This window comes from Cottoperca gobio, chromosome 7 (genome assembly GCF_900634415.1).
Source record: "Cottoperca gobio chromosome 7, fCotGob3.1, whole genome shotgun sequence".
Taxonomy (NCBI): Eukaryota; Metazoa; Chordata; class Actinopteri; order Perciformes; family Bovichtidae; genus Cottoperca; species Cottoperca gobio.
This window is the reverse complement of record NC_041361.1, coordinates 20,134,724-20,154,887: the sequence shown is the minus strand read 5'-3', so window position 1 is coordinate 20,154,887 and position 20,164 is coordinate 20,134,724. Positions and strand designations below refer to the sequence as shown.

Below are 20,164 nucleotides of genomic sequence, written 5' to 3'. Positions count from 1 at the left end.
CATTAAATATTTATTAACACGTATAATTCAAGAATTCATGTGTAACTTTGTAGAATCACATTAAAGCAGAAACACACATATTTAAACCAGACATGTCACAACAGTAGGAAGAGAAGCGAGCGGAGCGGCGGGCGCGTGACCTTCAAAGAAATGAAAAATCCATTCATAATTTTTTGTATAGTTTTTAATTGCATAGTAATGTATGGTTGTAAAAAAAAAAATACTGGCCTGCCACACTGTGTACTTTTACTGAAGTCGAACGTTTAAATGCGAGACTGTTAACTGTTACTGTTAACAGTAATACTTTGACTTAAAGTAAAATATATAATTACTTCTTATAGCATCAGTTGTGAGCTATACAGTAACCACAGCTGGAATGTGGGCCACTGCTGGTCCTCATGGGTTTCATCCCACTTAAGTTATCTGGACATTTGAGTGACCAGCAGGCAGCAGTCTATCACGGATCTGCTCTCTTGGAATGATAAGAGTTAGAGGTTTAATCAGTTGTGATGCTCCTGAGGGACTTCTGGCATCCGCTCTAATCTTCCTTGAGACAGCGCTGCTGCGACCCCGCCAGCAGCAAAACAAAGATTTACACACAACAGCAAATGACATGGAGGTTGGTTCCCATCAGCCCGTTAGTGCATGTGAGGTGAAGAACACCAGCTGGGATTTGAATGGATACACAGGGACTGAAATGCAGATTGGAAGCCGTAATGCCCGTCTTCATTCTCAGACACGTTTTTAGTCATAAATAAACCAATTCAAAGTCCTGCAGTCTCCATGCAACTCACACTATGTATTTTTGTATCAGATAATAATAGACAGAGGCCATCAAAGGAAACCAGCCCTAAAAATAAAATGTAATTTTCAGCGGCATGAACTCAAAGTGTAGTGGCAATCACCAGTAATCCTTCTGATCTGAGGCTGGCTTTCTTCTGCAGGTACTCATACAACATACAATTTCCCTGAAGAGCTTACAGAGTGTCAGAGACCACAGGTAGTTTCCGCGAATGACATCGCCATACATTTCCCCTCTCATTCTGAGAACCACATGCCACATCAGACTCTGCATGTTGGCTGCTGCTGCTATGAACGTCCTCAAATGCTGCAAAGAATTTCTTCCTTTCCAAATCTTCCAAGTATTTCAGCTGGAACACAAAGGGCATCTTCTACTCCTTCAGCCTTTATTCAACGGGAGATGCAAAACGGGTGGCAAAGTAAAGATCCATCTATAAATCTGATCGTATATTCCAAACCTTGAAAATATAACGGCTAAGCATTAAGCATTTAAAGATGTTGCACAAACCTCGTTTATAGAGAGTTTCAGCTCATTGCTTAACTTACTTATGGCCACTTAACTTACTGTTCTGGCTCACAGCTAGCCTTGTTTTTGGCCGCAGCAAAAACACAACACCTGCTCAGCACCAAACAGCCGACAGACAGTCAGCAACTAGCTGGTGAACAGAGGAGCATTTAGCATCTTTACCATTTAGCATCTTCATCATGTCGCACGAAAGACAAAATAAATTATGGTAACTGTTGGATGTGTAAATATGTAAACGTTTGTTCGTCACACTTTACGATATGTATGATATGTCAGCATTTTGTTAACTTGTTTCCACTTCCCCAAGTGGCCAAACAGTTATTGCAGGATTAAATAAATTAGACATTTTGAGAAAAACGCACATTTGCTTTTCTTTGCGAGAATCAGATGAGATAAGCAAAGGCAACAAAATCTGCCGACCAGCACTTCTAAAGCTCCTTTTCATGTCGTTTGTTTAATCTATGCGGTTTTACAGCAAGGTTATGTTCCACACTATTTCTTAGACCAGAGGCGTACAAAGACTGCTGGCTGTACCTTTTATATCGACCGTATTAACATACCATAGTTGTGTTTCCATTAATTTATCAAGCCAATTGTGAGCAACATTTTGAAATGTCGGAAGAAATTAGGCACGTTTCCATTAACTGGTTTGGAGTGAATAAACTAGGCTACATTAGATTACACTTTACGCATGGCTGTAATCCACTACTAAACAGAGGAGTCTAACCCTTCTACGAGACCAAACATAGTGAGGTCTTCATGAATGTTTCAATTGGGCAAGTTTTATTTGTTCTTTCATGTCAGAGTTTTGTTTTATGCTTTCTGCAAGACAAATTAATGCAATGATTCTACAGGAAAGAAGCAGACAGCAATAACAGCCATATCGTGAGGATCTACTGAAAAGATTTCAGGTACAAATAGCTGGAACCCAAAAGCACAGATACAGACGTTACAGAGGTTGCGTGATGAGAAGTTTACTTGGTTAAACAGGCAAGGTCAAAATCGGGAGATCAGTCATACAGGCAAACAAATCCAACAAGGAGCAGGCAGGTAATCCAAGGTCCAAAAACAAAAACCCATCAGTAATGCAGGCAAAACTCAAACAGGAATCACTGGCGTGCTTGGCAAAAACACAAGACAATCTGGCAGGGACCAAAGGGAAGTGAGCTGGTATAAATGCTGAGGGGCTGATGAGGGAATGAGCTTCAGGTGAGGAGATGGGCGGGGAAACCCAGGTGAAGGGAATGAGCTGATTGCAGAGCAGGAGAATCTGAAATGACATGAGAGTTAGTGAAACAACAAGAAACAAAAACCAGATGAAAAAGGTCAGTAGTATTCTTGACACACATCACATGTAGCGCATCAATTCTTTTTCAACAAAGGCAAAAACCACCTCAAGCTAGCGTTAAAGCTTTTTTTGCGCAATTGAGGAAGTTTTATCGAATTTTGCCGATTACATACACTTTTTCTAATGAGATATTTCAAAATGCACTTAAACATATGTTTACGGTAACACGGCCAATGAGAGTGTTGTCTACCTTCTCATCTAACTCTAAAGTAAATCAGCTAAAACTTCAAACTATCACTTTTAATCTTAGATACAAGTATACATTTGAGGCAGTTGTATTTATACACTACAGTGATCTGTGTCGTCCTATTGTTCAGACTACCTTTGTTTGTTGACCACAGTTTCCCCTGCACACACGGAGGGACTGATCATGCAAACTGTCTTTAGAGTCAAACACAGTTTGGTTTGTGCGTTTATGTGGACTGTCGGTGAGTCACTCTCTCGGAGTTCATTTGACTGTCTTAGTTCAACACTGACTCATCACCAAAATAGGTACGGTACAAAAACAAAAAAAGACATTTTAGAACAAAACGGTCTATGTTTAGCGAAAAGACGCATTGATAAGTCATTCATGTGTCCTTGAGGAGACTTGCTGATAACAATGAGTCAATGAGTGTCATTTGTTTTGCTCACATCACAGGCCGCGCTGCGATATGTTCTTCCCCTCTGTGCTTCCCTCGACCTCAGCAGGCATTATTGACCTGAGACTTCCTCCCGCCTCACCAGTAAGAGCAGTTTGGCTCATCATTGTCTTGTTCCCGTAAGTCGTGTGCTGCACCTTTTTATGAGAGAGTCATAAAGCCGGGCTGTTGCATAATCACCCTCCTCCCTGTTCAAACTGTAGACGCAGAGCGAGAGCTATGTGGCAATGTTGCTAGGGACTTCCTTCAGCCCCAGACCCCCAACTCTATCTCTCTGTCACTGTCTCTATCTGCCTGTCTACCTGCTTGAGAAATATACACACACACACACACAAATTCTTACGCACACAGGCAGGGTTTGAAAACACTCAAAGATGAAAAGAAGTCTTTAAATTATGATGTTAAGAAATGGGTCTACACACAAATGCACCGTACACTTATGCATCAATTGGGAAATGTGTAGTGTTTGTGTATGCAGTAGGCTGTGTGTTATAGATAAAACCAAAGGAGGGACAATCATAAATCAAGTTAATACGTCAACGAGAGAAAAACATTCATTATAAAAGCTTTTAAGCACACACAGATTTAATTACACTGTACCTATGAGGGTCTTTATATGACCTACAATCGTTGGTGCACATCTTTAAACTTAATCCCTGGAAAAAAAGAAAGTATATTTACTCAAGTACTGAATTTAAGTGCAGTTTTGAGGTACCTGTACTTGTATTCTGTTACATTTCAAATGGGAAATATTTCACTTTTGACCTTTTTTAGATATATTGTTTGTTCTTCTTACTGCACAGACACATTCAAAGCGTACGATACGGTCATACAATGTGATACATTATCTTGGTTGGTTAGCCCCAATACCAGCTGGCAATTATAGATGTAATGCATGCCCTCATTGCAATAGCACATACAAATGCAATTATATTGATATTATTTCAGACCTGCCCAGTGGGGACGAGGATTCTCTGCTGATGAGGCAAGAGGCAGCCTTGATCTACAATCTGGATCTCAATGTAGAAAGTGACCTCTGAAATAATTTCTATCATGTTTTTGCTTCTTTGTGAGTCCACACCAAATTAATGGCTTTGCTTTTCTATGTAGGATTCTTCAGAGGACAATAACAAGCATCTCTTTGTCTTATTGTTCCTGTTTTTTCTTTGTTTTTTCCTTTGATACTGGGATGTTTTCTTGACTTTTTTTCATCATACTGCATATGTTTAACAATGTTTGTCTATTTTGTCATTTTTGCCTTGTATTCTTTTGTCACACATTGGCTTAAAAATGTATTCCTGCATTGCCTGTCCTTAAATATTTAATTCCAAACATGTATGTGTAGATATAATGTTTTGTGAATGTCACATGTTTCTAGTTTGTGCTTGCTGGTATTAAGATGTGTGAACATGTTTTCTCTTGGGAATCTGTTTCCATGTCCCTCGGCTCTGGTTGGCAACACCTGTCCTAGTTACCATACATTTCACTCAGGTCGAATATGCAGAACGAGAACGAGGACGTGTGCCTAAACATTGGTCTTTACATGTTGAATTGAAAAAGTAATGGCATCTCTGTTTCTTTTTTAATTATTTGACCGTATTTCTTCTCAATTCCAGAGAGATTAAACTACCCAACAATTTATGAAGTGGTTGGACCAGTTAAAAGTGTACTGCTCAAAACCACGTCTCTTTGATAAATGCGGGTCTGGTTTTAGGAGATACATGGGAAATATTTCACAGTCTGTTGTGGGTTGATGATGAGATATGTTTGAAATATGCACACAAGTTGAATTTCTATGTACTAAACTATGTACTAACCCCCTTTGATTATGATGGAATTTGTCTAGGGGTGGGAGGGACTAGTCTTGAACCGTGAGGTGCTAATTAGTTTTTATTTCTAATATTTCAATTTCTCCTGTAAACTGCACTATGTTTAAGACAAATCCAACAAATAAAAAAGGTTCTGCTCAACCAATAATGAATAAATTATTGGGTTTTTTATGATAACAGTTTTAAGCAAAGTAAACATTTGAATGCAGGACTTTTATTTGTAGTCAAGTGTTTTCACGTTCCTTTTAAAGGGAAGAGGTCGGGTGGATGGATGGGTCAAACAAACACAGGACTTTTACCCAGAAGGCCGCTGTTAGTTTCACGTGTGAAATTAAAGTCAACGGTTTCTTTACTTACTTTTGTAAGTTAACTTGCGTAAGTATGTACTTATGTACATAACATACTTAATTTACTTAAAGTAAGTTAAATTATTAACTTTAAGTTACGTTCACTTAAATTACCCATCCACGTAGTTTTGTTTCAATTCACAACGTTAACCGCGTGTTTAAAGCTGCGACCGCACGTCATTGAGAATGCAGTTTCATTGTATGAGAACGTACTTTTTAGAAGACATGATTGGATCTTCTTCTAGTGTAGAAATTTGATGGACTGCCTCTTCACACCTCACACACACATTTGAAACCTAAAATAATCCTCAGTAAAGCAAAACCATTCTCATTTTGGAGATTTTCCTTTTATCTTTCTGTGTCGAGGTCAGGACAACCTGATAAAACAGAAGTACGTGAATACACACAGACTCGCACACATAAAGTGCGTAATGGCTGGTGGCCAGCCAATGTCTGTGTCACTTCTTCCAGCTAAACTGAGGCTGCGATGCTCCAGTAAAGGTCGAGCCGAACTCCCTCTTAATGGAGCAATACAGTGTTCCAGATGTCACTGCTTGGCTCCAATCCTGCTCTTCTTCACAGCTCGTCTAACAGTTGATCCAGTCTGTGTGTGTGTGGTGGGGAGGGGGGATTTCGGGCACCAGACTGTCAGGCCTTCCTGGCTGCTAGGCTCAATCAAATTTAGCCTCTAAGGAGTATTCGTCTATTGCCAGATTGAAAAAAATGACTTTCCACAGATCAGCTCACAGTTTCCATCTCCTCAGTGGAATGAGTCACACAGTGTTGTAGTCGTAAAGGTGGGTAAAACTATGGCCTCTAGCAGCCTCTAGATCATCGCAGGGATACAGCCACCAAAATCTCAATTTACCCCTTTCTCATTTATTTGTTATTACTTTGTACACAGTTATTATTTTGCATACAATCTGTTATTATATTGGAAGATACAAGAGGTTGTAGTTATTGGTATTTTACTGTATACTAATACTATATTTGCCTCCTTCGAACGCTACTCTGAAATATGATATGGAATTCAGCCCAGATCCAGACATTGCCGTTTTAGAGTTGGTTTGTCCCCAAATTATTTTATTGTAACTTTTAAAGATTGTAGCAATTCAGTATGGAAAGGTCAAAGAGAGTTTGTTTACACTCACAACTTCTTATGACATTGTTGTATACTGCTGCAGTCCCTTTTTCCCCTTTTTTTTCGTGTATTTGTATAACGTGTATTTTTTTTTTTTTTTTTTTTTTGTTGTTTGGGTGGGTATGGATGTAAGGATGTTGGGGCGCTGACGTACTGCCAAATGATTAGATTAAAAAAAATAGTTGGCGAATTTACAAAGCTAGTTATTTGTATATCTAAATTTGCTCAAGAAATCCCATAAATAAAAAACGTCATATTAAAACCCATATTTTCAATGACCAAATATCACCATGCTAATCTCCACATCATCAGGTAGAGACAAACATGGTTTCCCACGATTAGCCAGCTAACGTTCCCTCAGATGGATCGTGGGAGACAACCCTGCAGCAGTAAAAGCTCCAACGCATGAGATGAGGAAATATGACTCTGAATTCATTAAATGTGATTCATACAGGGCTTCGACAGGGCTGGGTGAGGGTAAAGCAGTATATTTATTTTGGTCATCACAGCTGACAGTGGCATAACACATATTTACAGCCCAGTTTATTTTTTCTTATTTTTTTGCACCGTTCTGTTTTTTTTCCATTTATTTGGGAAGGTGGTCCTTGGAAGTGTGTAGGATTTAGGGGTATCTATTAACAGAAATGGAATATAATATGCATAGCTGTGTTTTCACTAGTGTATAATCAATCAAAATTATTTTTGTGTTTTATTACCTTAGAATGATTCTTTCCTAACTACACAAGGAGCCATGTTTGTTTTTAAGAAACACAAACAATCTCATTAGTTTGTCTCAACCTTGCAGGTCACTTTCAGAGGGTGCATGTCTCTCACAGCAGATCACAATACAACAGCACAACAATGCACAGTATTACTATGCAGTGTCAGTTAGCCACACCCAAATACTACTGTACTCTGAGCAAGATAAAACAAATGAACACAAACCAGTATGTACAGTCAGTAAAATGACTCCATATGATTTACAGAAGGGCACGTCTACCCGGTCATACTTTATGTTTTTGTAATTAATATTGCATTTACAATGTTAGCTTTTGCATACTAACTATCAATCCTGCTTCAGCACAGAGCAATAAAGTATTCTCAGAGCGACACTGATGATACATCTGCAGGTTCATTGCAAATAGGAAACAGCAGAGTGTGAAATTAATGAAAGCAAACATGGAAGCAACAGCATTTGTTCATTAACTGATGTTCCCCTGGCGGTGTTGTTTATTGCCTCGTTAAGTAAGAATGTTTTGCTCCTCCTTCTGCGTAAATTGCTTCCGTTTACTTTAATCTGCATGAGACGAAAGCCGGCAGTCATTCTTCTTTCTCAACTTGTAGTCACATGAAGGCAGTTATGCTGTTGACTTTGTTTTCACATTTTTATGAATGACTCAGACTTCATAATAAGAGAGAGAGAGAGAGAGAGAGGGCGGACAGCTCGCCGCCCCACCTCAGCACTCTCTCAACAGCTACGCTGGATCCCACGGGTTGTGGCCGTCCCTGGCCGTGTTACATCTCCAAACAAGCCTAGACAGGGAGAGAGCGTGGAGGTCTAGGCTGAAGGTATGAGGAGGTTTGACCTGGGTAGGCTACATAAACACACCGGTACCACCATATTGTGTAAGGGCTCCTGTTGCAATCTTTTTTTCCCACCCAACTTGTTCGTTGAAATTCCCTAGAGAAATACCAGATAAGAGATTATGGGAACCAGAGAGTGTATTTACATTTTGACATAATTAGGTTTTGTTTTTACATATCATAAATACGTCCACGTAGGCAGGAGGATGGGGAAGATGGATGGGTCGACTTTTAATACATACTTATTTTAACCCATATTTTATATTTTACTCAACCAAACAGAGTAGTTTTATTGCCTAAACATAACCACATAGTTTTGTGTTCACAATTCACAATGTTAACCACGTGATTACCTGTCCCATCATGAATGTAAATATCAATAGAGCAGCTCTAACATACTCACAGAGAGTTTACCATCCACGAGGAGGAAATTATTTTGGATCGGGGTCAGAAGGACAAATAAGTATTCAAGCAACTAGAGATGAGCTAAACTTCCCTCTATAAACAACAGAGAGGGCATTCAAGCTCAGGAAGAAATTAGGAGTCCTGAGCGGAGGCACGTTGGTGCTTCTCACTGAACACACTTGAACAGCCCCGTCTCTTTTATTTGCCTTGGTTAAAACATTTGCAGTGAGTATTTTTCCCAGGACTGACTGGGAACTGTGGAACTCACTGTGGTCACTCAGTGGCTCTGTGTTTGTCTCCAGGATGCCAGTTAGGTTTCCAGGGTAGTGGGAGTCTGAGCCAAGGGTGACCCCGAATCTCTCTTTGGTTAATTCCCTGAGCAGCTGATAGGCTGTGGAAGGGGGAGGCTGCAGATCCTTGAATCTGAAAGGTTATGGGAGGGGGAGGTAGCGGAAACTCGGAAGAATGGATTTTAACAAAATCCCCCAAAAAAGGTTCTTTGCATTCAGATGGTGTGTTCGAGTTTATGTCATGAATTGCGCCATGTCATCCTTTTAATTGTCCCTTTTAAAGGTCCAGTAACTGCACACAATCACCATAAAGAAATAATGATTGATATCTTGGGAAAGACCCTCATGCCTTAATTCCACTAGCTCCTTCTCTCTATTTCGTTTTTTACTCCAGATAGTACTCCGTCAGTGTTGATGGGATTCTCAGCTGATCGCCATAGCAAAGCTGCGTGATACTGCATGATACTGCTGTGACCTCATCTTCAATGTGACGCTGTAACCAACAGAGGAACAACTTTTGCCAATGGAAAACCAAAAAAGAGCAAGTCGAGTTGAGTAGCGCCGTGCCATACCATGAAGTGTAAATGCAGCGTTAGCTTAGCACAAAGACTGAGAGCAGGGGGCAACAGGTAGACTGGCCTCTATGAAGCCCAACAATACACCAGTCAGCACCTATACATTTACTATTTGTTAAATTGTTCTATCTCGTTTGATTCATCCGTACACAATCAACCAGCAGAGACCCAGAGATTCACTGCGAATGGCTGCTAGCTTGCCAAGAAGTGGTTACAGCACATAACTCTCTTTATAACCACAACTTGTCATATTTACATTTCTGCTTGTATAAATTAAGAGTTGCCGTTGGTATTTGGTTCTTGACTTGCAGAATGAGGTTAGACCTGCCGTTAGGGAGTGGCAGAACATGAAGGGCCAAACGAGTAGGTCTGCAACCAGGTTGACCAGGTCGATCAGGTGAAAATTTCTTGTTGGAGCTAATGAGTTTCACTCAAACAGTGATTATGTTAACTTGCCTGACGAACATACAGGAAATAGACTGAGTAATTTGAAAAGGGAGCGCACACAGTGTGTGTTTGCTAAAGGTGCCTCTTAGTTTTGGGTGGTTAATCTTAAAAGGAGGAAACAGAGCAAAAGAAACCTGCTTTTATGGACATTTATAAGAAGAGAAATATGGGGTTAGCAGCAACAGTTAGAAGATCACGATCTAAACTATCCATCTCTCTTTTGGAACTCGTGCGAGGTTTCCAGGAGATGTCGGGGGAGTGCCCTGCATTCCTATTGGCTGACTCACTGGTTTACACATCGTGCCGGCTGCTGCCACGTCCTTTAAGGGAAAAAGGTCAGCCTGCTCTCCCTCTCTGTCAGCGGGTGGGAAAACAGACACAGCAACACCAGATATGGACATAAACAAACTACAATCACACACTGTACAATGCAATGGAGATGTAGTTACAGAACACACATGCAGGCTTGCTCCACAGGTTAATGAGGTGGTGTAAACACGTGCATGTCACCGACCTGTGAATCACGCTCTATGTCTGTATGTGTTTCTACATGGTGGGATTTCTTGCTGTGTGTGTGGATTAGCGCTTTCCTTCAACTGGAACATATTTGCAAACTGTTCATGTCATTGTGAAAAAGAACACAGTGTAATATTGCCCCGAGCTACAATTATTCCCTCTTTGAAAAATAAGACTGTGGTATAAAATTTCCTTTCACAATAACATGATGTTTGCCAAAAAGTTGCAAGTAGTAACAGAGTAACAATGATAATTCTAAGGCTGGGTGCGTACAAAGAGACCGACAGTTAGGGAGTGTGTGTGATGAGAAATATGATTACCCAGCCACAAATGTAATTAAAGTTATCCACCTTTGCACTTTTTCTTACTTCTCATCCCTTACTGTGTGTCTTAACAAATATTTGTCATAACCTCCCGGCCCCACATGCATTCCCATTAGCCCCTCCCTCTCACACTGACTCACTGTCTTCCCGTAAAGATGCTGCCTCACTTCCTCATTCCTGAAAAAACAATAAAGAACACTGATGTGGCAGCACTCGAGCTTCTGCTTGCTAGAACTGGTTGTAGTGTGTGTTTGGAGATCAGACACTTAAAGTGATTATGATAAACTGCATTTCTTAACCCTGTTGTGGATTGTCACTCACAGGTGACATGATTTATGATTAGCAATGCTGCATGAATGACGCAGGTGCAGGGAACAGGTTTTATTATGATACGAGCCATAATTCCTGTTTAGATGTGGCAAAGTAGTGGAGGTGAGACCCAGGAATATAATCTTCACCTGGTGTATGGTTGTGTTTGATCTTTTCAAAAGTCAAAAACAATACAGCCCAGGTGGGTTTGATGTGGTTGTGAAAAATATATTTAAGTACAAAGAAATAAAAAAGAAGACAAAAAGGCTTTGCAAGGCTTGGATTTGGATGAAATAGTTATCTCTCCTGTGTTTATGATTTAAGAAATGTTTTTCATGTGAACCAAATCATTATTTCAACTGCTAAGACTTTGTTTTTCCTCTTTTCACAGATAAAAACAAGTAAAGATTATCCTGTCAAGGCTTTCTTTTCAACTGGCAAAACGTTTTATTTTGATCGTAGTAAAACGAGTGCTGTCACGTTTCATAATTTTAGCATCGACTTGGTGCCAAAGCTTTGGTTTATCGTGACATCCCTGCTCCAAAAGGCGCTGGTTAACACACCGACATTGCCCTTCAACACAACCGTCAAAATGTTGTTTTTGCACACCGTCCTAACTCTGCCATTGTTTTCCGTGCTTCGTATTTTATACACCGATACATATTCTGGTTGTCCGCACTCACTGTATATTGAGAATTCCCGGTGATCAGCTTATGAGCAAGCACATTTCCAGCACCTTTTATTTCTCTCTTTAAATGGCACATTTTCCAGCATTGAATAAAATAATGCAATGAATTTCCTGCTCTCACTCTGTGAGTGCAGGCTTTCCGGCTCCAGTAACTGCTGAGTAGGAAGCCTGTCAGTAGCTGCTGACCGTCAATTATATAAAGCTCCCCTGACTGCACTGCCTGAACTTTCCATTGGGCTGTTTGTTAATCACTCATTAATAGCAGAGGAAACTGGGGATTATGTGGTCTGCAGTTTATAGTAATGAAGAACTTGAAAAAGGTACAAAAACAGGAAGTGACCTTGACTCTTCCTGCTGGCTGTTTGTGTGTGTGTGGCTTTAATACTTTTGCTTCCTTTGAGCCGATTCAGGTTGACAAAGCATGTGAGTGTGTGTGTGTTTGTGTGTGTGTTGGAATGTACATGGGAGTCATGGGAGTTCCAATGTGTTGAAACTGTCTGTCACTGTCTTGATCGTTACTGGCTCCATTCACAGCAGTAGACAGGATATTATCATCACACAGTGGTGACAGAGCAGAAGGTGATAACTAACTATAAACCATGTAAATAGGCCAAGTGATGATATTAACGGTACAAATATGAATGTACGCACACTGTACTGTCAGAGAATGCAGACAGAGATACAAGTGAAACAGTCAGAAGGTTGAGCTGAACAGTATTATCAGCACAGGTGAATGTCTACTGGCACTTAGTGCATGAACATAACAGTCTACTCTGGCAGAGTACAAATGCAAATTACACAGGAAAAGTACTTCTTTTCATTTGAATCAAACCCTTGCGTAATTATTGGCAAATGCTTGTTGCACATTAGGTTTAAATGTGAAGCAAAAAATAAAAAAGTGAACCAAGAACCAGCCGTTTGTAATATGCTTTTTTGTCATGTTCGTCCCTGAGACATGAACTGACATATTCATTTTTTACTTTGCGACCATTGCAGATGTGGCTTTGGTTGTTGACTTGTGTATTGGACATGCTTATGTGTGTGCAATAAATAATGGTCCCTACAATTCAATTACATTTCAACAAGAATAAAGGCCTTTGCACACCAAGTCTGTATTTTCAATTAAAATTGTTACGCACAGAATCCTTGCACATTGAGACCGTTACGTTTTCAATATTCCATTTGTTGCAATACAAGACAAAATGGTGTCTAATGAATTAGTTAATTTAGAAGGAAGCAATCTAGATCTGTCTAGATCAGTGGTTAACAAACTTTCTGTGGCCAAGGCACACCAAAGACCAAGCCAAAATCTCAAGGCACACCTGTGTTCATATCCGGGCAAAATCCCCTCTATAACACATAGTGTCACTGTTATAACTCTGAACATTTATTTAGCCTAGTCCTTGTAAGAAGCTATTCTCCTTCACACTAGCAGAGAGCCTTTGATGTGTCACACTCTAATATTTCCCACCATGCGCAAATTACTAAAACGGGTTGGCTTTGACAGATTTCTTTTTTTTAATGATTGTTTTATTTATATTTAGACCAAAGCATATAAGACCTATAGTTTCTATATTGTGAAATAAGTGTGTAGGACAAAGTATCGATAAAGTACAGTGTTTCCCTACGCTGCCCCCCCACTGATATTCAAGACGTTTTTTTTATATATATATTCGCAACTCACTTTTCACATTGAACAGGTGCTCTTTTATTAAATAAACTAAATGTTTATGTCACTTATCTCATTTATGTGCATGTTTCAGTTGCTTTGCGTATTTACGTTCTCTCCTCTCCTCTGCTTCGCGAAGGGCGGAGCTCCGCTTCTGAACCAACACACATACGCGCGAGCGCACACAATTACAGTCAGAGACAGAGCGGAGGAAAGGTAAGGAGAGAACTTAAAAAATCTGCACCACGCACGGACCTCATCCAGCCCAGGCAGCACCCTGCAGAGCAGTATACCTAGGGGAAACACTGAAGTAAATAAAACATAATTCATAACCATGTGTACAGTTAAATGCAATAGGCCTAATTGTTTCAAAATCCCACGGCACACCGGGATTTGTCTCAAGGCACACCAGTGTGCCGCGGCACACCATTTGGGAACCACTGGTCTAGAGCTATCTATTCTAATATTTTGTACACACATCAGTACCTACCACCCCCGGTTCCAAGCTGTTCTAAAAATCACCTGCCAAAATGTGTCTTTAAATTCCGCATCTCGATCGTCTGAGACAACATGAATCCGCATATCAGATGTCATTTTGGATGATGACGTTTGCATGTACGGTGGCTCTGAGTGGTCAAACAACTCTCTAAAGGCTTCCGACAGAAGTGGGAAAAAAGTAGAAAATCAAACCTGTTCAAAAAACCTTAATGACAAGTCGATGCGCAAACGTGATTCACACAACTTGAGATTTAATTTCTTTTTTAATGGTGAGCGAAGGCATTCAATGTCTACAGTCATGCTAGCTGCTCTGTGAGACTGTACTTAGGCACAGCGGTGCTTTGAGATAAATCCTAACATCGGCATGCTAACATGTTCACAAAGGCAACACTAACATGCTAATAAAGGGTAGTAAAAAGCTGAAGAACTCGGAGCTTAAATGTCGAATCAAAATAACAATCCTCTAGTTCAATCGATATATTTATTTAACGTGATAAGTCATACATAGAAAATATTCTCAGCTGAGGACACTTTTCACTTCGCCGTTTCCATAGACTGCATGGCTCAAAGAGCCCCCATGTTGCTGTCTCACGGCTCCGCTCCAGAGTGTGCCCAAAGGGTTGTAAACATCGCATTTGAAACATGGAGTAGGCGTTGACCTTCTCCTCATTGGTCCCAGTTTGGCGCCAACACGCTCCTCCGTCAGCAGTCAGGAAGTAATGGTTTGTTGACCCGTTTTCTTAAAGGGGAAGTGCCCCTATTATGTTTGTAATACACTCAGTGCAGAAAATACATAATTGCGCAGAAACATATTCGTAGTGTAGATATATATTGATTGAGGTAAACAAATACATATGATAGTCTTTCCAATGTGAATTAATACAATTTAGGATTAATTTACCTGACAATTCCCCCTTTACACACCATTTATGGTGTGTATAATCTCCAGTAAATATAAGGCACCGAGTGGTGTACAAATTCAGCATATGGTATACAAGAATACATTCATAGTGCACTTGTTTTTATTCCAGTCATAAAAGGTACCTTCTGTATAAACCAAAGAACTTCATTTGTTATTCCAGCATAAAGACAATTAGCTTCAGTATAATAAAAACACTTCCAGTAAAAGACAGTAAATATTAGTAAACTTTTAATGTCTGTATAAGACTGTAATATCTGTATACGACTGAGAGACTGTGACTACAGTAAAGTCAGTGGCTTCGGTATGGCAGCAAAGAACACTTTGTAGAGTTATTCACACAAAATCATCTTCCTCCTGGCTGTCGTGTTCCTGCTCTATATCATAGTCTATGAGTAACTTGGTTTGCTCTTGCATAAAAAACTGACCTTTCTCAGTTTCTTTCTCTTTGGTCAGGGCAGTGGTGATCAGTCTAGTGGTCAGGGTGTGGATACATGGAATGCAACAGCATCCACATAGGATTAGTATTCCTATCATTATCGGTATGAACAACACCAACATCTTATACTGACCAAACCAACGCTCCAGGGGGCCTGTGAAGTAATTCTATACCCCACTGTTTGATGCTAGCTCTTTGCTGAGTCTGTCAAGTCCTTTCAAAGCTCTGGTAAAGGATCCATCAGGGGCTGTGTTATTTGGGATGAAAGTACAACACAGAGCCAAACAATTTGCAGACACCCCCTTTTTCAGCTAGCAACATGTCTAATGCAATTCTGTTCTGTTCTGTAATCAGGCTAGTTCTATCAAATTGCATAAATCTATGGAGAGGGGCTGATACTCGTGTACATTTGTTTTGTGATTGTGGAATCAATCAATCTCGTCATGCGGCTTCTAATTCATGGTATAGAACAACATCCACATACAGTAAGTATTCAGAATCAGAATAATCTTTCTTGTCATGTAGGTTTTCACCTACAAAGAATTTGCTCTGGGTTAGCTGGTACATGAATATAAAAATGCATAAATATCCACAAAATATAATCTGTGGAGATAATGTACAAATTGATATTGATATAGCTATTAATGCTGAAGATACCAGTGACATGAGAACTCTCCATCTCCCGAACCATCTTTCCATAGCATCACCAGACTAATTCTCTACTCCTGAATTCTCTGCTAATTCTTTATATAATGTTGTCAATCTTTGTAAGGCTCTAGTAACTGATCTCTCTGAAACAGTATTATTTGATATAATTGTGCAACAGGATGATCCCAACATGGCACACACACACCTTTCTCTGCTAGGAGCATGTCTAAAGACATTCTATCATGTCAATAAGCTGGAAGCTGCTTGTTATTCAGCTTGTCCCTTAACGGCATCCCTTGTAATAATTAATAAACCTCTGTTAGATGCAATGAATGTAATTAATCCACATTCTTATTGGTAGTTGCCCATCATAAAAACAATGAGTCAAAACCTGCTCCAATTTGATCTCTGGCACTCCCCGGGGGACTCCTACTGCATCTCTTGTATGCTGTGGAGCTGAAGCTCTCCCCAGGTGCTGTGTTTCTCTTCAGCCGAGTTCAAGCTCACAAGAGTTTGACCTGTTGTGGGCCAAACATAGAAACGCTCGACCAGTGTCATCAATGCACATATTTCAGTCTTGTGCTATTGGTTCTGTGAGTTGGAAATCTCTTAATGAGATTTTTGCAAATTGGGCTGAGTGGTTCTGTTACTGTGCATCATTGTTAACAGACAGGTTTACTCTGTTATTGGTCCGAGTATTACTGGGACTGGGCTTAAAGCAAGGAGGGGCCTGACTGGTATACACACACACACACACACACACACACACACACACACACACACACACACACACACACACACACACACACACACACACACACACTATATTTACTGAGCTAGTGGTATACAGTTTGCAGTCAAGCCACATATTCTTCTCCACATATCCTGTCTCCCTGCTATTCTATTTCTTACTGTAGTAACTTGATATCCTTTCCTACTGACTGCTTTGAGATTGCAGTCTTCTTGTTGTCTACCTTTATCCTAAAGTGTCCTTGTGGACCTGCTCCTAAAACCTCTGCTGCCTAAAACAGTCTCTAATCTCTGGGTTGCGATGAAACGATGGTGAGGAATAATGGATCACAATCATTTATTTTCTTACATGTCACTCCTCTCCGTGGCGCAGCTGTGTTCCTCTGCCCACCTGATCTGTTCTGCATATTGTTAGGGGAGAGGGACAGGTTATTATGTCACAGAAATCAAATTTGATGTGGTTGTGCAGTCTCAGGTGTACAGGGCTATACTCACCCTCCTGTGATGACTCTGACCCCCATTTCACAGTCCCCTTTTAAAACTTCGGGTTGTTGAATCTTCACTGATGGTGAGACAAAGCGCCCCTATGGGTACCACCTCCCTGTGTAGTCAGACTTCACCACGAAGAGGTCCAGTTTCTGCTTTATGGAGTCAGTGTCTCTCACAGGAGTGGTGATATATTTATGTGTCAGGTGTCACCAGGATTCTCTCTCTACACCTCTCTACCTTCCTCTCTTTCCCAATGGTGGTATATTTCTAAATATGGCTCCGATAGTTTTCCCGGCACAGATAGGGAAACTTGGCATGATTTCCAGTGTTCTTTTATACCATTAGTCTTTCACACTTATTTACAGCAACACTGATTATTGTACCGTAAATGTTCTTATTCTGTCTAATGTTTTATGTCTTTGCAGTGCAAGTACTTTGACCTGCAATTCTTACATAAAGCTTATTATTATCATTATCCTTTACCCACATTACCTTATTTTACAGTTCATTTAGCTGTAAACACTTTAGCTACTGTCATAGCATCTACTGTATGTGTTGGAAATACTTCAGCTCATTTTATACACGTCTATAATCGTTAAACTATATTTATTTCCTTCATATTTATTTAGTTCAGAATATCCATTTCAGCACATCTGCATGGATTTTATTGGAGTCGGCATTCGGCCTTTGAATCAAATGCTATGAATATACTCTAATATAATACTCAATATAATACTCCCCCTTTTGAGACATGGTCAAATACCGTGTCTCAATACACACATTTATATATATTCTTGGTAGTACTGAGTTCTTCTCTGGTCAAGTGTTCTTTCGTCAGTCGTCTCTGTCTTGTATGTAATTATTCTTAGTCCAAACGGCTTGTTCTTACTTTATAGCTGCATTCTGCATCTCTTTCAATATCTCTGTCTTGTGTTCTGGCGTGTTTGTCTTCTCATTTACATATTGTTGTCTACTGAAACTGGATCAGTTCTTATCATACGTGTTGTGCCTTTATATAAAGCAATATACTTTGGTAGCTGTACTGCCTTCAATAAGTCTTCTATTAGAGTGAGTAATATGTTTGTTAGTCAATGTTACCATACCTTTATGCTGTACTTGTTGAGCAAACACATGTTGAACATGCATAGTTACCGTCTGTGTAGATATCTACAACTTTGTCTTTCTTTAATCTGCATGTCTCTGTCAATGCTATCAGTTCTGCTGCTTTTAATATGTCTGTCTGTGTCACTACAGAGATCTTGTCACATTCGGATCCTCTAGGTTACTTTACATGATCCGTTAACAAACATTTCTATCTCTGGTTCCTCTTAGGGAATGTCAGTCAAGTCTGGTCTTGGTGAAGTTCCTTGTCCGTCTCTGTCATTTAGTCATGTGGTTCTCCGTCCTCAGCTGTTGGAAATAATGTAGACGGATCAAAGTTGTACATTATTCTATAGTCAGATGCGGTTGTGAAAACAAGACTTGACACTGCATGCCTGGTGTTAAAGTCAATGGCCTGAATAACACTTGATGCAGAGGCCTGACCTGCCATTGAAGCTGCAGTTACTGCTCATGTGCGGTCAGGCATCGCCTTATCTACTGGGTCTAGTTGTGAAGAGTAGTGAACCACTGGTCTACTCTTATCTCCATGGTTCTGTGTTAATACTAATGTCATGAAGTCTGCTGTTTAAATAAAAGGCTTCTTATAGTCTGGTATTTCTAAAACAGATGAGTTTACCAAAACTTTATTTTAATCACGCCGGCCTTTTACAGAGGGATACAAAGAAGCCGTGACCGTGTGTTTTAAATGGGTTAGTGCTGACACTTCTTGCTTAAACAGATACCATCTCTAATATGGCCTGATACTAAAGTCTTTTATTATTATTTTTTATTCTGAACGTAATCCATCATTAGCTGATTGTTTTTATTTTACGCTCTTTATTCTGAGTATTTTGCGGCTCTGTTCTGCTCTAATCATTTCTGTCTGCTCCAGAATTACACAAAAAGTCTACATATCTGTCATCCACACACTTATTAAACATGTTTTCTCAAAAACATATAAGAGACAGTTTTCTACACTTTACAATTCAGCCTCCTTTAATTGACTCTATGATAGTGTGTGTGAATGCAGATATACGACCTGGTTCCGGAAGTGTGGATCCCCGTCGCTGGGGAGTCATGTTCTCTTGTCAGTCCTTTTTCTCACGTCCGGTCTACAGTCTCCCTCTGGGGTTCTGGTTTCACATTTTTCTTCTCTTTAGCTTTCCTCAATTCAATTGGATTTTTAATTGTAATTTACCAATTTGTCTGCTGGTGCACGATTTTAAATGTAGGTGCACTTTAATTGCCGTCCTACAGGAGGTGGAGGTGTTTAAATTTTGTAAAGTTTCTATAAATTTTAGTTGTAGTCTCAATTTTGTCCACCAGAGGCATTTAGCTATCAACCGGATGTGGGTCTTTTTTTTTAAATTCCCACCGGATGAAGAAGGATAGAAAATGGAGGTTTCTTTGTTCTAAATTTTCTCTCCTTCCAGTTTGGAGAAAACTCGCATATTTGGTTTTAATCACTCGGTCACTACATCACATATGCATTTTATTTCCACCCAAAATGCTCCAGCATAAGACTCAAGGTTTAGTTTATCACAATTTACTTTCTCATGCCTCGTAACATCAAGTAGGCGGAATTAGCGACCCAGCATCACGTGGCCACAGTAAGCTGGTCCTAATCTCTGAGGCCTTTCACAAAAACGTCTCCTTCTTTCACGTTTTTCCAACTTAAAACTACTTCACATACACTCCACGGTTCTCTTTGATTTCACAACCGTCTACCAGTCAGTTTGAACAGTTTTCACCCGTTCTACAAACTCCAATGCATTAGCTAAATATCAGCGCTAGCTTAGCCTCGCCTTAGGCCTGCTTTAGACACACTTTACTCACAACAATACAACAATACAACAAATCTTAACATGTTTTACACTATGC

The 20,164-nt window shown here is 39.9% G+C and overlaps 1 long non-coding RNA gene across 2 annotated transcripts; it reads left to right on the top strand.

Annotated features, from left to right (window-relative positions):
- The first annotated feature begins 2,539 nt into the window (after nt 1-2,539).
- Nucleotides 2,540-5,312, top strand: LOC115011191 (uncharacterized). 2 transcript variants are annotated; one of them, XR_003832560.1, is made up of 4 exons: nt 2,591-2,652; nt 3,017-3,167; nt 3,316-3,435; nt 4,265-5,312. It is a non-coding gene; the product is annotated as an uncharacterized LOC115011191 (long non-coding RNA). The 2 variants fall into 2 exon arrangements; XR_003832561.1 differs by lacking the exon at nt 3,017-3,167 and having other exon boundaries at nt 2,540-2,652.
- The last annotated feature ends 14,852 nt before the right edge of the window (nt 5,313-20,164 follow it).